The following is an 18,999-nucleotide window of genomic DNA, read 5'->3' on the forward strand; positions in this document are numbered from 1 at the left end:
ACACCTGAGCTGAACAACAGCAGAGGGAGGAATTACAGAGGAGTCCATGAGGGGAAACCGCCCTGAGCCATGTTAGGAATACTCAAGTTAGCCAATGAAGGGAATGTGTCCTTTTTAATGGGATTTGAAGTAGTTTTACCAACAAAGGGGGCGGGAAGTTATTTTGGGGGATACAGAAATATGCAGCTATTTCCCCCTTTGCCCCAGGAGGGATTTCCAAGGCCCAACTATTGTTGTGGTGAAACGGAGGAGGACTGCTCTGTGGGTGACTCTCATGACCCAAGATCATTCCTGGGGAGCGAGGGAAGGCGAGGAGGAGGGCAGTTTTCTCTGCTGGCACATTTACTGTGTGCGCTAGTCAACCCCTTAATCTCCACGACCAGTGTTTCAGACGAAGGTGGACTCACGGGGTACTTGCTTTGGCACTAAGGGCCACCAGACACTGGGGAGCCTGGCTGCACTGCTGAAGGATTCTTTCCTGGTCACCACTGACATGCGCAGCTCGTCCAGCCTCCCCCCAGGAGAAACAATAGGCGTCTCCGGCTCTAGGCAGGCCTCAAAATGTCCCAGCTATCCTCCCTGGTCGTTCTGTCTGCCCTCCCAAGCCCCTTCTTCCACCTCACCCAGTCCCAGGGACTCCGTGCTGCTGTGGTCCAAGGGGCCCGGAGGGGCAGGCTGCTGCTCACAGCAGCCGGCACTGGCATCTCCCTTGTCCCACCGGGCAGCATGTGGGGACGCAGCAGGGGATGACGCTGGTTCTATCACCTACACCTTTTAAACAATGGAGGTCTAAAAACCTCACCATCTGACAGACTCCCTCTCTTATCTACCGAATCACCAGCTCCCCTCTGGGATGCATCTTTGCTGCAGCCTCAACCCCCATGGCGCATGGCAGGCCCATGTCAGCTGCTCCCTAGCTGGAAGAGACCCGTTCTTTGCCTCAGACTTGTCCCTCTGAAATCCATCCTCCAAACAGCCTCCCAGAAGGAACTTCCTAAAACTCTATGACTGATTTATACACTGAGTCAGGGAGGGGGGTAAATCGGTATTTCTATGAAAGTCAATCGGAAAACAGCTATCAGAATTCACAGCATCTCTGACCCATCCAAGCCCACACACATGTGCAGTGTCCCATAGTGTAAGCAGGCTTGTTGTAGCTACAGCTGGAAACCATGTAAATGCCCATCACTGGGGGGCATGTTAAAAACAAAGAATGTTCCACCCACTCCAGGAGAATACTATCCCACCATTAAAAGGAATGAAGAAGCTCTTTGTGTACCACTATGGAACAGTCCCCAAGGTAGAGCGAGTGAGAAGAACAAAGGGCAGAGCGATGTAATCTGTGTCAAAAGCGGGGGGCGGGGGGGAAGGTGTGTGTGTATGGGTGCTGTATGGGAGGAAGTGTTTGCTCCTCTGCACATAAAACATGTCTGAAGGAATGCAAAAGAAACAGCTAACTTTTGGTTGTTTGTCGGGAGAGCCAGGTGGCAGATGTGGGATTGGGTAGGAAGGAAACCAGACTGCGTGTTCTTCTGTACCTTTTACACAGGTGTGCAGTACCCATTCAGAAATAAATAAAATGGCGCGACGTACATAAACAGATAATGAACTAAACGCTGATCTGCTGTTCCCCTGCTAAGAGCCCTCGCTGTCTTCTAACTGAACGGGAACCCCGTGCTGTGGCTTTGGGCCCCCTCCTCTACCTCACGGTCCTGGCACGTCCTCCTTGCGCTGCGCACCAGGGTGCACCTCACGGACCCCTCCCCGGTGCTCCCTGCCCTGCCCCAGGGCACATGTGTGTGCGCACATGCACGCCCCCGCTCAAAGCCTGAGCCCAGCTCTCCCCAGAAGAGGTGACTTCTCCCCAAGCAAACCTGTCATCAGTCACAGGACTGTGTGGCGAGGTGTTGAGGCAGGATAGGACAAAGCCCACAGGTGAGTAGAAGGAGGAGTGCCTGGGGTTCCCAGCCTATGAGCCGTTCTCCAGGAAGACTAGAGAGCCACCTTCACACGAAATGGTCCCAAGCGCCTGACCAGGTGACCCCCAACTGTAGTGGGCAAAGCTGTGCCCACAAAGCCAAGGCTACGCTATCCCAAGGATGTCTCAAGGACTTTTCCAGAGTACTTCCAACTGCCCTGGCTTCCTCTAGGACCTAAACATCATCCCCTCCCTTACCCAAACTACCATGGACCCCCTGTACGGATGAGGAGGTGTTTGGTAACTGCCCTTGGTCACTCAGCAAATAGGTGCTAAAGGAGAGATCTGAATGCTGGTGCCTGTCCTCACCTATGTGCCATGTGGCCTGTCCTTCCACATGGGGACCCATCCCCTCTCCAGCCTCTTCTCTTACTCGTCCTATTCCTCGCCCACTCCTCATTTTTACACTGAGAATCAAGGTACACTCCACGATAATTCTTATCCTTCCCTGCTCAGCTTTTGCTCCTGCCCCTCTACCTATACTTCACTCACCCCTGGCCCTTCCTCCCCAACTACCCCAATGCTCAGAGCTTACAGATCAAGGGTCGGGCTGTCAATCTGGATTTGTAGGACCCAGCACAGGACCTAGCGGGCACAGCATGGGCAATCTTTCATGGACTGAACTGAGCTAATGATAGCTTGCCCACCACCCCCCCCCCCCCACTCTATTCACTAGGACTCTGTTCCTTTTCTCAGAGATTCAGTTCCCCATTGGTATATAAAACTACCCAGGAGCACCTTGTCTTGGCCCAGTGGCTGGAGGGGAAGAACTCGTATATTCTACATATTTAGCCCATCTCACTTATGATGCCTGTTGGGATCCTGGGGATAGAGATGAAACTGGCCTGACAGAGCCAAAAAGACACGTGCAGATGAGACCCAAACACTCAGACTGGTCAGGATTTCCTCTGCAGCCTTAATCCAGCGTCCACAAGCCGCCTTTGTTGCAGGGAGCACACAGCTCCGTTCCAAAAGGCCAGGCTCTTGAGCAGACCCGCTGCCAACATCAGGCACTTCTAAGGAGACCAGAGGTCACAGCGACGTGACAGGCCCCACTGAGAACCAGGGGTCATCATCAGGCAACTGCCCGCTGCCCAGCAGCGGCTCTCAGTTACTCCCGTTGCTTCATCAAACTTTTGATCAGGCGACAGGAAGTGACATAACTGGCCCGTCTTGTCTTTTTCAAGATCCCCAGTACTTCCACAGAATGAATCAACCAGTGTCCTTCCCAATTCCCACGAACCCAGGGTAGGAAACCATTCTGAGACGAGAGGGGCACAGCAAGCGAGTGGGCGGGAAACACAAGTCAGGAACTTGCAGCTTACAAATGACCCTCTATATTTTTCAGTCTATCAGAGTTTTTCATCTAGTTGTTCTGACTATAGATCCCTTTAAAGGTTTGCAGAATAATTATAACAGGGTTCAAGTTTCTCAGTACTTTTATAAGTTACAATTTCCAATTCTGTAGAGGATACATCTTAATCATTTCAAAAACAAAATTAAAGAAAAACTTACAAAGGTCGGCATTTAACAAAGTGTAAGTTATCTGTGAGATGTAATTTTCCTTCTGGGACTGAAGGCGGAAAACATGCGTGTGCAGAAAAAAAATGTTTCAGCCAGAGAAACTGAGCATAAAACTTTAAACATTTTAGCAGCCTCAAAATCAGGTATTTAATCAAAATGTGATTTTTTTTTTTAATCAAAAGCTATGAACATCCTAAAAAGAAGAGAATAGTATTAAATTTAAAATAAAGAAAAATGTATTTTTAACTAGTGACTTATTAAATACTCAATGAACAACGTAAATACACTGTCATCAACAATATAAAAGTGCAGTGGCAATTTATGTCCTATTATTATTCCAACCCATTTGCCGGATACATCAGACCTCCGTGGGCCTCAGCTTCCTGGTCTCCATGAGGACAAGGGTGAGCCCAGCCAGCGGGCTGCAGTGAAGGTTAAAAGAGATAACACGCGGAGCGGGTTCAGAACAACACGTCGGCCATAGGAAATCCTCCATAACGTTAGCTGCTGTGATTGTTTCTCCTTCTACAACTCCTACTGTGGCAAGCACGTTTGCTTCTCGTCTTAACTTTGCCACGTGGGGATCACAGAATCACAGACGGCAAAACAAAAGCTCAGAGAGGTGAAGTGACCAAGTCAAGTCAGGGGCAAGGGCTCAGTTGGAGCGATGTGAACATGGGCCCCCGGACCCCTTTCTCCCATAGCACCCTGTGTCCCTGCGCTGCGATCCTGCGCCCAGAGTGAAACACTCACCCCGTGCGTGGGTGGGGACTTGTGCACCAGCCCCTGTGGGTGCTGCAGAATGGCAAAGCAAGTGTCAGAAGTCCCTCTTGGAGCGTGGGGCAGGAGGAGGGGCTGCAGCTCTACAATCCCAAGGTGCCATTGGTATTGCTGTTATTTGTATTCATTTATTCAATATATTGCTTGCTTCCCCATTTTCCAGGCAAGAAGACTGAGGCTCGGGCAGGTTAAATACTTGCCCCAGGCTATCTAGCTAGGGTGAGAAGCCAGCATCATTTTGACACCAACACAGGCTCACCTGTCCTGGCCCCGCCTCTCGGCCAGGAGGCATCGAGACTTCCATCACACTGGAGCCCGTGATTCCTCTCAAGGAGAGTCCCCCCGCGTGTGTGTCCATTTTGTGCATTTCAGTTTTCCTCCCTCTGTATCCTTTCCCCCAAAGTACAGTGGCCTGGGAACCCCCTCTCAGATTCCTACTGGCACAGGAGAGTGTACAACTGAGCACCAGGGATGTCCGTCCTGCCCTCCTCAGCACAGAATCAGAGGGTTTGGAAATGGAAGGGGCTTGGTAAAGAAGGTCCATGTGCAGGTGGGGAGCCAAGGGCCATGAGCGGGAGGAAGAGGTGAGCGCTGGGCTCGGAGGCACCCAACCGGGCATTCAAACCACAGCACCCCTGGGGGCCTCCATTTCCTCATCTGTAAATCAGAATCTAAACAAAGATGCCCACTGCAAGAGGTTGGGGTGGGAGTAGGGGGCATGGAATCAAAGGGGAAGGCCAGCCGGGCACTCAGTAAGCGGAACTACATTTAGGGCTGTTGGTGCCGAGCCAAGCTCTCAGCCCAGCCTCACATTCAGAGGCTGCTGTTCCCACCTGTCCAGGAGGCCCCCAGGCAAACACATGTGGACAAAGAACTGAGGTTACTGACCAAGTTGGGGGGGGGAGGGGAGTGGAGAAGGAAAAGCTTGCAGAGTGGTCAGACATGCACCCACCTGGGCACAGGCGCATGTCCAACTTGCACACACTGCCCGCCAGCTCCTCTCCTCACTCTCCTTGCCTGCTTTCTTCAGGACCTGCCTCCCTCACAACGTCCCATGCTGTTGGCCAGGCCCAGAGCCTCCAGTGGGGGGACAGAAAGCCAAAGGAGACTCCAGTCACTGGAGGAAGTTCCGAGGACCATGCCCCTTGCTCCTATCAGATGACCATTTTCATGAACACCTTCAGACAGAGGGAAATTTCTTAATGCTATTTACCCTCTCTGAGCTCTAGTTCCTCATCTGTAAAACAGGGATGATCATCCCACTGTGATTTCGACTGACCTGGTTGAAAATCTCAGATACGGACATAGGACAGAGCCCAGAGGGATGGCATACTTGTACGTGGGGCATGTGAGCAAAAGAAAGCCTTGGAGGGGGTGCTGCCCTTTAGCGGGAAGAAAGCTGCAGGAGCATGGAAGGCCACCTCACGTGCCCTGGAAGGCATGCTATGGAGAGCGGCAGGGCAGGGAGGCGGGGAGCCTGAGGGGCTGGCCCCAAGCCAAGGCACAGCTTCACCCCTGCCGGCTGTGCAGCCTCAGGCACGCATGTGAGTACACCTCTTGACCTCTTGGAGCCTGGGATTCCTCCCCTATATCCTGCTGATGTCAGAGGCAACACCTTAAGGTGCAGGGAGGGCATCGAGCACAGCACGTGGCCCATACTAAGAGCTCAAGAAACACAAGCTACTATCAGTATTGGGACTTGTATCATGAAGCCCAGAACAGTAAAAGCTCAAAAGGGGCCATCTCCTTCCCTGTGGCTCACATGTCCACAAAGGCCCCATGCCCTTCCCAGGCAGAGAAGAGACAGTGTCAACAACAGCATGGAACAAATACTAACGATACCTCCCGCGATCCAGCAGTATCCACAAGGCCCCTCACAGGGGATGAGTGCCAGACCACAGCCTGGAGCACTGCATCCACCAAGGGGCAGGAAGCCCTTACTGTTTTAACCCAGTCTGCAAAGGTAGGCTCCCCCACAAACATCCCGCCAAATCCCACCAGACCAGCAGGGAGACACCTGAGCAAGAGAACTTGAGTGGGCAGGACTGGACATCTTCAACAAGTCGTCAAGGTTCCACAGCCCATTCACACAGCCTCCCTCACTCCTGTTCTCTAGGAAAATGATATGCTTCACCGAATGAACTAGAAGAACAAGCTTCGGGTGTTCCAAATACTGTAGGTAGCAAGCAGGAGTGGAGCTGACCTAGTAGCCAGCGGAACCAGCGTAATTCTTGACTGACAAGAAAGCCAACCAGAGCAGCCACAATCCAAGTGACTGCTACCATGGCTTGGGGGCTGGATCAGTGCCAGTCCCCGGGCTGAGGACCATTCGCATCCCTGATTTCAAACCGACAAAGATACACCAGGCTCTAGAAAGGACACTGTTTAGCCTGCATGGTGCTTCTGGGAATATGAATGCACTGGGAAACACTTACAGTTCGAGAGGTCACATAAAATCCTTATGAATCAGCAGATACGGCAACACTGGGCCTGTGCCCAACGTGGCTGAGGAGCAGCTGCCCCCTGGAGAGCGGCTATCTTTCCCAATTTTACCCTGGTCTCCACAACTCCCTACTGCCCCGTACCTGGCATTTATGCCATCAGCCTGGCTCCTAACAGGCAAATGGGCTCATGACTCCAGCTTGACGTGTGTTAGCTCTGACCCTCACCACGTCCCATGAGGAGGAGGCTCTCCCATTCGAATCACGAGAAATCCGAGGTCTGGTCACACAACAGTAGCCAGCAGAGGCGGGGCTAGAACTCAGGGCTGGCTGACTTAAACATGTCTTCCTTTTCTATTGCCAGCTGCCTGTTGGCCAGGGTCCCGCATGGCCGAGTCTCCAGGGAACCCTACGGTACCCCAAAGAGGAGGCGGGCAAGGCCCTGGGGATGGGAAGAGGAAGGAGAGCGCACAAGGTGTGCAAAGGCAAACTGCCAGCGTCCTCTAGGACACGTCCAAAACCAGAGGCATGGTCCTTCAGGAGGGAACGAAAGGAGGCATTCATCAGCACCTAAAGAAACCCGGGAGGAGAACAATGGGAGCCATGTTAGCAGTGGAGGAACAGGGGAAAGAACAAAGAGAGCCCGTGTAAGAGACCCAGGAAAAAAATAAACAGCTGCGGACAAGATAGCAGACAAATAGAGGCGCTGGAGCCCCGCCAAACGGAGGAAAAGCCAAAAAACAATAAACGCTGGAGACTCGCGGCCAAACACCCACAGAGCTGAGAGAGGGCAGTGGTGCAGAATAGGACGCACCGGCCGCAGATCCTAGGTGAGTCGCCTCCCTGTCCACATCTGTCGATGGGAAAAGCACACACCTGGGACACAGGGACAGCGGGTGGCCGTCTAGATAAAACCTCATACATCACACCAAAATAAATGCCAAAGGACCAAAGCTTTCAGCATAAAGATATAAAACCATAAAAGTCCTGGAAGAAAATATGTGAGAGAATTTTTTTTATAATCTTAAAAGTAAAAAAAAAAACCAAAAAACCAAACCAAACCAAACAAACAAAAAAACAACTTAGGCAAGATACAAAACCCGGAAACACATAAAAGAAAAAAAATTAAAGACTGACAAATTCAGCAACGTAAAAATCAGACATTCCTGCATGGACAAAAATATGATAAAGGCCAACACGACCAGGGACACGCTACCCACAAAGGACTACTCTCCTTAATAGTTAAAAAGCTTCTTCAAGTGGATAATAAAAAGAGCAACAATCCAATCAAAAACGGCAACCGTATCTACACATAGCTCACACTAAGCACATTCACGGAGTGCTTCCTACTTGCCAGCCCCCTAAGCTGGTGCTTGGCACCCTGGAGATGAGGACAGATGACGGTCCCTACCCCGTTCAAGAGGGACTCACCGTCCAGTGAAATAAGGCTAAAAGTAAACAATACATCTAAGACGTGAGTTTCACAGAAGGGGGGAAGATGGTTAAGTATCCTGGGGAAAAAGAGAGCAGGAAAAAAGGCTCAGGAATGTACAGGAGGCAGGCGGGTTACAATTTTAATTCAGGCTGTCAGGGTGGGCCTTCCTGAGAAGGAGACATTTGAGCCAGGACTTGGAGGAGAGGAGCTGGCAGTTAACCAGGGGAAGGGCATTCCAGGCAGACAGAGGGGCTGGTACAAAGACCCCGTGGGGTGTCAAGGTGTCTGGGTGTCCAAGGACCAGCGAAGAGAGATGGGTGGCTGGAGGGAAGTCAGGAAACAGGGCAAAGAAAAGAAATACAAAGAGTTCAGACATATAATAAGATGTCCTACCTCACCAATAACAAGAAAATGCAAACTGAAATGACCCCAAGATTCTAGCTTTCACCTGGTGGGTTGACAAAATCATACCACAATAAAAGGGCCAGATGAGTAGTAAGGTCTTGTCCTGCCAGGCACTACTGACTGACTCCTGGAGCCCTCCAGACGACCTTCCATCACTACCCCCATTGAGAGGTGAGATTAGGTCACACGACTGGGAAGTGAGGGCTAGAATCCAGAGTCAAGCTCTGCCAGCTTCAGGGTCACGTCATCCCTCAAAACACTGACGACACCCTGCCGCTAAGAGTGTGGGGAGACAGGCGGTCCCGTCCATCTGGGACGTGTGCTGACAAGACCTCTTCTGAGGCCATTCTGGCAACAGCCATCCAAAGTGTGGATGCACCTGGCAACATCCCACATGCAAATGAGGTACATACAAGGCCACTGTTGCAATGTGTCTGCAGTAACCCAAACGTGGGGCCAGCCTAGCTGCCCATCGGGAGGGAGGCAGTTATGTACATCACAGTATATCCACATAACAAAACAGTACACAGCTACTAAGAAGCACAGAGCAGCGCTATGCCCTGAGTGGGAGTCTCACCAAGGCAGCGTGCACAGTACCCTGCCATTTCTATAGGCTGTGCATTAGAACGTATATGCCTGAAATCACCGTCCTTGTAATTTTTAGAAGAAACTGGTCACAGTCATTTGTCCCTGGGGAAGTAAACCAGGTAAGCAGAGACCCGGATGCAAGGGGGATCCACTTCTTACTGTCTATGCTTTCGTACCTTTTAATTTTGTTTTTCATTTTTTTTAAGTAGGCTCCACGCCCAGTGAGGAGCCCAACGCAGGGCTTGAACTCACAACCTTGAGATCAACACCTGAGCTGAGATCAAGAGTTGGACACCGGCTGCGCCATCCAGGTGCCCCTGCATTTGTACCTTTTAAATTTCTTTTTTTTTTTTTTTTTTTAATTTTTTTTTTTCAACGTTTATTTATTTTTGGGACAGAGAGAGACAGAGCATGAACGGGGGAGGGGCAGAGAGAGAGGGAGACACAGAATCGGAAACAGGCTCCAGGCTCTGAGCCATCAGCCCAGAGCCCGACGCGGGGCTCGAACTCACGGACCGCGAGATCGTGACCTGGCTGAAGTCGGACGCTTAACCGACTGCGCCACCCAGGCGCCCCTGTACCTTTTAAATTTCAAACCACAGGGGCTCCTGGGTGGCTCGGTCGGTTAAGTGTTGGACTTCAGCTCAGGTCATGATCTCGTGGTTTGTAGGTTCGAGCCCTGCATGGGGCTTTGTGTTGACAGCTGGGAGCCTGGAGCTTGCTTCAGGTTCTGTGTCGCCCTCTCTCTCTCGGTCCCTCTCCTGTTCGTGCTCGCTTCCTCTCTCTCTCTCTCAAAAATAAACATTAAAAAAAATTAAATTTCAAACAACATGCATATATTACTGGTTCAAAATCAATTTGTTTTTAAAAATTTTAAGTTAAAAGAAAAAAACTACCTACCATAAGTAAAAGGACCAAAAAAAAGTACAGAAAAACGAAAACACTGCTATTAAATTCTAGCCAGACACAGTTGCTGCCATAGGTACATAGCTCACAATGTTAAGAGAAGTGTTAAAACTCCAGACACCAGAGATATTCTCCTTAATGGAATCAGAGGATTTAAAGAATCCCGAAAACAGAACTCTCTTGCAGTGGTTAATGTTTCTTAGTGCTGTACCTATACACACATAAAAGCATCTCAGACACCATCCCTGGCATGCATCCCTCCAGCTTGGAAACTCTCCTAGTAAAGAGCCTGGACTTGATCCTGCAAGTTATGACAATCCGACGACAGGGGCAGGGGCATAAGAGAGAAGGAGGTAGAACCCATCATGTCTGTTTAGAGGTCATAGAGATGTTCTGTGAATGACATTTTGTCCTTCCGCAAGACCGATGTAAGAACCACAGACCTGTCCTCATCCCACTCGGTGATGGTCAGGCGCGCTGGAGAGAGATCCCCATGTCTGGGTACATCAAAATCAGACAAGGCATTTGGAGATGGTCCTGAGGATCACTAAAGAGTGGAGAGTATATGGCAGTTTTCTGTACTATTACAACCGTTCTGTAGGTTGGAAATTATCTCAAAATGAAGAAGATAAACAAAACAATGACTGAAGCATCAGGAAATTGGGAAACAGGGAAAGAAAATGAACATTCAGTGAGTGCCCAGGAATGTACCATGCACACTATTTCAATCGGTCTTCACTACAGCCCAAGAAGGAGGAGTTTATTTAATTATGCACACTTTATAAATGGAGAAACTGAGGCTTGGAGAGACCTAAAGTGACTCTCCCACAGTCACACAGCTAGCAAACTGGAGGTGTGAATTCAAACCCAGAGCAGTGTGCTACCAAACACTATGTGGCCACAACAAGGTCGAGGGAAGAGGAAATCAGAAGCTGCCAAGTTCAGAGGTTGAGACCACATGTTCCTCATTGGAGGAAAAGACAAAGGAAGCGATCTTAAACAGAAGCATGAAGGAACTCAGGTAGATCTATAAGAGAACTTCCTGAGCGGCAGGGCTAGTAAAGATGTACATGACATCTTTATACAATCAAAGGGCTCTTTGCTGGAGGTCTTGGGAACAGTTGCGTCCTGCTGCAGGGAGGGAGGATGAATTACACCAGGGCTCCCCATCCGTGCACCACCTCTGATCTCTGCCATGCCTGTGGATGCTACTTCTGCTGTTATTTACTTAATGTGAGTTGTTATTTTTTTGAACTCAAATCCATTTATATTTAAAAGAACTTGACTCGACAATAAATGCATTAAACTTGCCATAAGTAGAAGTTAACCATAAAGATGAATAAAATGAGACACAAAGCGATGTGATGCGATGTTATTACATGCTAACGAGATAATGCTGGCTGCGGAAGCCCTGAACCCGAGGCCTGCTCTCCGTGAAAAGAGGATCGGCAAGAGCCAGTATAAGACATCCTAGCACTAACGTGAGTCTCTGTCCGACAGGCGGGAGGGACAGGATGAGAACTGGAAAAGGCACGACCTTCCAACCCTGTCAAGCAGGAGTGTCAATCATGGGCCAGGCACCGCCTTGTACCACACCACCAGGCGTGTGGCCCACCCTTAGGAGGCCCTGGGGTAAAAACCATTCGCACTGCCCACCTCATGAGAGGGGCAGAGGCAGGGTCAGGCATCGCAGCCAGAGCAGAGGGGTCCACGCTCCCTCGGGTCAAAGGGCCAAAGGGGGTGCCAGCCTCTCTGCCTCCTTTCCTGATAGAGGCAGACGCATGGGTTCTGCGGGGCCACGACTCCCAACTTAATAGAAAGTTTTGCCTGTTTGCTTCTTTAAGCTACTGTGTCATAGTCTATCTGGGGTAATCTTTTTAGCTGACTTTGCACAACAGTACAACTCCTGTTCTAGAGCAGTGAAAAGGAGCAGAAAATGGAATTTGAAATGTAGAAATAAAATAATTGTGGGCCATGAGCTATAATTTGATTTCATGCTTTACAAGGAAATGAAAGAAGGCTTCCTTAAAATGTATGGTTTCTGCTCCCCCTCCTCCATAAGCCCCCTCCCCCCGCCTTTTAACCATTTTAGGATTTCCTCTAGCACCGAAGAGAAAATAGGATTGTGGAAAATGTTCAGTTCTCAAGTGTCACTGCCACTCAGGGGCAAGCTCGATTTTAATGTGAACTTCCCATTCTGGGTAAGAGGAAATTCTTCAATTAATAAACCGGGTGTGCGGAGGCCAGTCTTTAAGGTTTAATCAATTTCATCTGTACTTAGGATAAAAAGACTGACTATTCTACTTTTTTCCCCCCTCGTTTTCCTTCTTTAAAAAAATAATAAAATGAATGTTTTATTTTAAATTCTTTGAGGTTCGTATCTCCTGTTTCAGGAAATATTGTCTATTTCATGTGGTGAGTATGAAAACTCCCCCCTCCTTTTTTACTTTTGCTAAGAATCTTTTTTCAAAAATAACGAAATTATCCTCTGCCCTCATATACTATAACAGCTTGGGAGATGATACGAATTATACAGGATTCTGGCAGACACCTTGGGGTCGGTGGGCGGGGGGAGGGAAAAAGAGACAAATCACCAAATATGGATGCAAGAGCTTCTTCTGGACAGTAAGAGGTGGACATGGGAATGTAAATTATGAGGAAAACCCGTCCTAAGGCGGCCGAGGCCAACTTCACAGTCAGTGATGTCTGGGAGGCCCAACACAAACCTCCCCAAGAAAGAGACCATGCCCCGTGGGTCATCCTGTCTCTCTCAGGTCTCTCAGCCAGGGGTGGGCACAGGAGGGTGGCTCAGAATCTCAGAATCAAACCAGGGACCTCCCAACAGCAGCACAGAATAAATATTCAGATTTGGTGATTGACCAGGAACAACAGGACTTTACAAGGGATGAAGAGTTCCTGAGTCCTCCTTAAGTGGTCACTCGACACTCTGGGTCCGCTCAGGTGCCGGGGCAGAAGTTACAGTCAGGTCCCGCAGTGGAGAGTTCAAGAGCACAAGCTTTGCAGAGGGGCAACTCAGATTTAAGTCTGAATCTCTGCTTGCCTTACCAGCTGCTATGTCTTTCACATCCCACCTAAATTCTCTGGGCCTGTTTCTTCACCTGTGAAATGGAGATAAAACCAGTGCTAATCTTTTAAGAAGCTATGTACCTCACACAGTGCTTGGAACAAAGAAGGCACCTGATCCACAGGAACGGGAGGACCCAGCATTACGGGGACCTGTATCCCAGTGTATCCCAAGTCTTCCCAATGCTTTGATCAAGGTGCCCTGGGGAAAATGCTACTTATTTTTTTTTTTTTTTAGGTTTATTTACTTATTGAGAGAGAGAGAGAAAGAGAGAGAGAGAGAGAGAGAGAGAGAAAGAGAGAGAGAGGGAGGGAGACTGTGAATGGGGGAGGAGTAGAGAGAGAAGGAAAAGAGAGAGTATCCCTGACTCAGGCCTTGATCTCATGAACCGTGAGATCATGACCTGAGCCGAAATCAAGAGTCAGTCAGCCACTTAACTGACTAAGCCACCCAGGCACCCTGAAAATGCTTTTTAAGTCAATATTTTCACGAAAAGTCTATAATCCTAGGGCCCTGTCGATGTGATTTCCAATGTGAAAATGAGCAACAGAGGCTCACGGTTCCTAACAGAGCCTACCAGTCATCGAAGGTCTAAACTTTGCAGGCCACAGACCCAGGCAACAGCCCAGCTACACATGAGAAACCTGTGGCTCAGAAAGTAAACTAAGAGCTCACTAAGTGTGAGAGAGGAGGGCAAGGAGCAGGGGAGAGAAGACAAGAGAAGGAGACGGAGGCAAAAAAGGAAGGGAGTTAGGGGCGCCCGGGTGGCTCAGTCAGTTAAGCGTCTGACGTCAGCTCAGGTCATGATCTCACGGTTGGTGAGTTCGAGCCCCGCGTCAGGCTCTGTGCTGACAGCTCGGAGCCTGGAGCCTGCTTCCGATTCTGTGTCTCCCTCTCCCTCTGCCCCTTCCCCACTCACACTCTGTCTCTGTCTCTCAAAAATGAATAAACCTTGGGGCGCCTGGGTGGCACAGTCGGTTAAGCGTCCGACTTCAGCCAGGTCACGATCTCGCGGTCCGTGAGTTCGAGCCCCGTGTCGGGCTCTGGGCTGATGGCTCAGAGCCTGGATGCTGTTTCTGATTCTGTGTCTCCCTCTCTCTCTGCCCCTCCCCCGTTCATGCTCTGTCTCTCTCTGTCCCAAAAATAAATAAACGTTGAAAAAAAAAATTAAAAAAAAAAATGAATAAACCTTAAGAAAAAAATTTTTAATTAATTTTTTTAAAAAGGGGAGGGAGGAGCAGAGATAGTGCAAGCCTATGGCTAGCTGGGTGATGGTGGAGCCAGAGCCGAACTTGGGTCTGCCTGATCTGAGGCCCATTTCTGTTCCACCAGGCCTCCTTCCTGAAGTGGCACCCGAGAGGATTTCTCTTAAAGACGGCCCCCTGTGACCCCAAGGGAAACTCTGCAGGAAGCTTTACCAAGTGGCTTTCCATCCCCAAGAGCAGGCGGTCCCTGGGTCTTACATCACACACATCTCCTGTTCCTACGAGAGCTGTGAGAAGAAACACACGTCTCAAGGTGCAGCTCAAGGTGAGAACGCCAAATGTCAGGGGAGGGCGTGGGGGGGCAGGGGGGAGACACACGTAGGCTTTGCAGGGAACACGTTGGATCCCACTTCAGCCTCCCCCACCTACATGCCTAGTGAGACCCGCCCAAGGCCTTTACCTCTCTGAGCCTCCGTCTCTCCCACCTGCAACATGGGGATTATTCACAGGGCAGCGTGGGGCTCACAGATCATGAATGCAAACCTCATAACTCAGGGCCCGGAACATAGCAGGTGCTTAACTACGGAAGTGATAATGATCAGTGTTCTTGGGTGTGAGTTCTCATTCTCACAAATTCTAGCACTGGACAAAGGCCCACCTGAAATGGAGACCGTGAGGAGCAGTGTCCCCAAACGTCAAAGCCCGCAAGGCTTGGTGGGCACCTGAAAGTGAGTGACGTGGGCTAGGTGCAAGATAAGGTGTCAGTCCAGAGGGGACGGAAACACCTGTGCCTCAGCTGGAAGGGACAGTTTCTCCTCAGCCCCAGCCCATGTGGCCAGACAGGAATGTTGGGCCTGGAGTTGCCCGATCTTCCGATTTTTCAAGAGAAGCCAAAAATCTGGACTATTATATGAAATTTGCCAATTTTTAAATGTTGACAACCAATTCAAAAAATGTTTAAACCGTGTGGCCCAAACAAAACATGGCCATGGGCCAAAACTGGCCCACAGCTCCCCAGTATGAGACCTATGGAGTGCATTTTCTCCAGAAAGGAAAGTTGGAAGAAATAAACATCCAGCTTCTTTGTTACCTTTTTGAATCAGAAAAGCACTCAGAATCAGTCTGCTGAGCTGGGAGGTTTGACAGCCCCAAGGCCAATGGCCTCTGTGTCCCACATTTGGCCTTGATGGGGGTAGGGAAGGTGGACACCAGGAAGGGTTCATCCTGGAAGAAAAGGGCGGTGTGACCTCTGGTGTCACCAGGCCCTAGAGGACCAGAGCAGGGGACAAGAGACAACGGGCTTGGGGTCAAACCTCGGCTTGAACCTGGCCCCCACTGGGCCACAGGGCAAGGACGGTTCCTCTCTGACCTCAGCCCCTCCAGGCTGGACAAGGGACAGTGCTGGCATCCCCACACCCCGACATTCTGACTAGACCCTTGCCTACTGCAACCCTCACACACAGCAACACCATATAAACATGGGGACAACAGAAATAGCACCCACTTCAGCATCAAAGCAGTTCACACCGTCTGACCTGTTATTTTCTCTCTGGTGGAGTTTCTTTGTATGGTTTCAAGCACCCCATACTGAGTCTCAAAATACCCCCAATGAGTAGAAAGTCTGAGAAAAACTTAACGCAATGATTTTCCTGGAAGAACGGAGCAGGAAAACCTCAGAGACACCAGCTGGAATTTCCTGCAGGGCAGAAGTTATCCTGAGTCTCTGGTATAAGCTCTTTCCTTAAAAACTGAGCGTTGTCTTCAGAGCCAACTCTTAACGAGGTGCTTCTTATGAGTGAGGCACTCTTGTAAGTGCTGTGTATGATTGATTAGCTCATTTAATTCAGTCCTAGGATTGTAGGTGCTTTTAGCAACACCCCCTTTTTGCAGATGAACACATCAAGGCACAGAGTGTAAATCACTTGCCCTAAATCAAAGTGGCAGACACAGGCACTCTGAGCCCAGAGTCCTGGTTTCTTTAAAAAAAAATTTTTTTTTAATGTTTATTTATTTTTGAGACAGAGAGAGACAGAGCATGAAGGGGGAGGGGCAGAGAGAGGGAGACACAGAATTCGAAACAGGCTCCGGGCTCCGAGCTGTCAGCACAGAGCCCGACGCGGGGCTCGAACTCACGGACCGTGAGATCATGACCTGAGCCAAAGTTGGATGCTTAACCGACTGAGCCACCCAGCCGCCCTGAGTCCTGGTTTCTAAAGGCTCTGTGTTACCCTGCATGGCGAAGGCAGTGGGAAAACCAGTACTCCCACTGAGGAACAGAGAGGAGGGCAAAGGGTTGGGCCCCTACCTCCAGCAGCATACCTCCCAGCCCCATCCAGCACTCCCTACACCTCCTCACATTCCCTGCTGCGGCCGTGTTCTTGCCCACCCCAGCAACTTGGCAAGAAGACAGGGGCCTGAAGCACTCTTTTCACCCCGTCCCATCTCCTGGCACTTCAGCTTTCCGATTTCAGCTCAGACGCCACCTCCCAGGTATTTTCCCAACTCTCTTGGGTCTGGACGAGGTGGCCCTGTCTGGGGTTCCATGGTGCCCACACCACCCAGAAGAGCCCTGTCCTGCAATTCACTGGCTTCCCTACAGGCTCAGCCACCGGAACAGGGACCGGGCTGGCTTCTTCCCACAGAATCCCTCATACCCAGCAGCACACAGCAGGTGCTCAACAAATATTTACAGAGTAAAAAGAACTGGGAGGCCAGAGAGGACTGAGCCTTCTAAATTACTTACAATGTCCCCTCTATTAGCAATTAATAGATTCTTCTCTACTCTTCAGCAGTGACATTCTAGCGCACTCCAAAAAAGTATGTGTGCTTTTGCTCAGAAACAGAAAGAGAAGGAAGAAAAGCTGAGTGATGGAAGCAACTGTGCCAAGGCCGGGACTGCATGCCATGAAGATCAGGCAGCCCGGGTCCCAGGGGCCACCAAGGGCTGCATTCACTTGGAGAAGACCCAAGCAAACCCCAAGCGGGGGAGGACAGGTCCTCACACATCCACTTTACAAATGAAGAAACTGAGGCTCAGAGTGGTAACGAGTCGTCCACTGCCGCCAAAGGCAGTTGTTCTGGGGAACAATGGTTGTCGCTGTGGCCACAGACAAACGGGCCCTTGTAGAAATGGGTCCTGGGGCCCCAGAGAGCCCCTCCTCTGAAGCACAGAAACCAAGGCAAGGCATTCCGGACTAACCCCGGGCAGAAGGTGCTGGAAGGGCAAGGCCCATCCGCAGCTCCACCAAATGAAACGCTGAGTTTGAGGAGTCATGAGCCTGAGAGAGTGGACTTAGGAAACTGTTTACTGGGGAAACAGGAGGAAAAAAGAAGGGGGGAAATCGACCATAAAAAGTAAGTAAAATCAGCAGAATTCCTTCATGAAAAGGGTGGAATTAGCATATGGCCTCAGCTGCCAAGTGAGGCCATTGAAGCAAGCAATGTAAATGAGTTCAAGATACAATTAGACATTTTTCTGGACGCAGACAGAGGGGACTGAAGAAGGCATGGCAGGTCACATTTCAGATGGAGCAGCAGGAACACATTTCACTGCAGAGCCCACCATGTGACAGCCCTGAGCGAGCGGCTGCAGGGACGGGGCACAGAGGCCAGGCCGGGCTAACATCCCAGGCAAGAGTGCCCACACCGGGGGGTGGGGAGGGGCGGTGGTGCTGTCCATCCCCACTACTGATGTCCCAAGGTGCCTTATACAGGACCTGCGAACCAGCCGCCCGTTTATTTTAGTGAAATAAGAGTTCACTGCCATTCCACTCCACACACCTGTATGCGGTTCCCTGGACTGGGTCCCAGTCCCTGCCCTCAAGGAGCTCACAGTCTGATAGGGGAGGCACACACAAGCCCGGAATAACAACAGAGGGAAGTACATCCAAGTAAGACGAGGAGTTTCTGCTAAGCAAGCACAGAAGGGGAATTTAGCAACTGGAGGGAGGGAGGAGCCCGGAAAGCCAAGGGGAGAGGCCGTTCCGGGCAGAGGACACAGCAGGACGCTACGGAAGCCCCAGCTGCCAGTGTCTCACAGAGGATGCTGAGCACGCAGTTCCCCCAGGATCTTTGGGGAGAGGGCCAAATCACCTCAAGCTTTGTGAAAAAGGACGGGATGACCAGAGGCGCCAACCGCTGGCCCATGGACCAGATATGACTCAACGGCAACAGCTGTTCCCAATCTTCTCCAGAGCGCAGCACATGTGGCCCACCCAAGGAACAGACAAGGCCGGGTCCTTGTGAGGGACACAATTTATTAGGCCCTCTCTAGCCCAATTGGTCCTGATGTCCTCCTTTATGTGGCTCGCCGCATGGGCCGTCTAGCTTTGTCAAGCTCCCGGGCCCCAGTTCCCTTCTAGGTGAAATACATGTTTACTGCAGTCACTCCAAAAGGACCACAGACATTTCCTTTGTGTCCTCAGCGCACTCGATGGTGAAGAGCATTTCCATGGCCCCTGCGCTCCAGCCCCAACCCTGAGCAGGGTTCTGCCCCCTGCATATCCTAAGAGTCAGAACAACCTCTGCCCACCTCTTGCATCAAAGAACTGGGTCTCTGGATATGAAACCAGAAATGACGTACACCAGTCTGAGAAGAAAATGAGGTACTTCCTCGTCTAGCCCAGCAATCAGTCCATGAAGTGGCCTCACAC

The 18,999-nt window shown here is 50.5% G+C and overlaps 1 protein-coding gene across 3 annotated transcripts in view; it reads right to left on the reverse strand.

The window, feature by feature from the left end:
* EEFSEC (eukaryotic elongation factor, selenocysteine-tRNA specific) overlaps positions 1-18,999 on the reverse strand; it is a 251,615-nt gene that overhangs the window by 164,760 nt on the left and 67,856 nt on the right. The gene's annotated exons all lie outside the window — the stretch shown is intronic.

Source organism: Leopardus geoffroyi, chromosome A2, assembly GCF_018350155.1.
Source record: "Leopardus geoffroyi isolate Oge1 chromosome A2, O.geoffroyi_Oge1_pat1.0, whole genome shotgun sequence".
Taxonomy (NCBI): Eukaryota; Metazoa; Chordata; class Mammalia; order Carnivora; family Felidae; genus Leopardus; species Leopardus geoffroyi.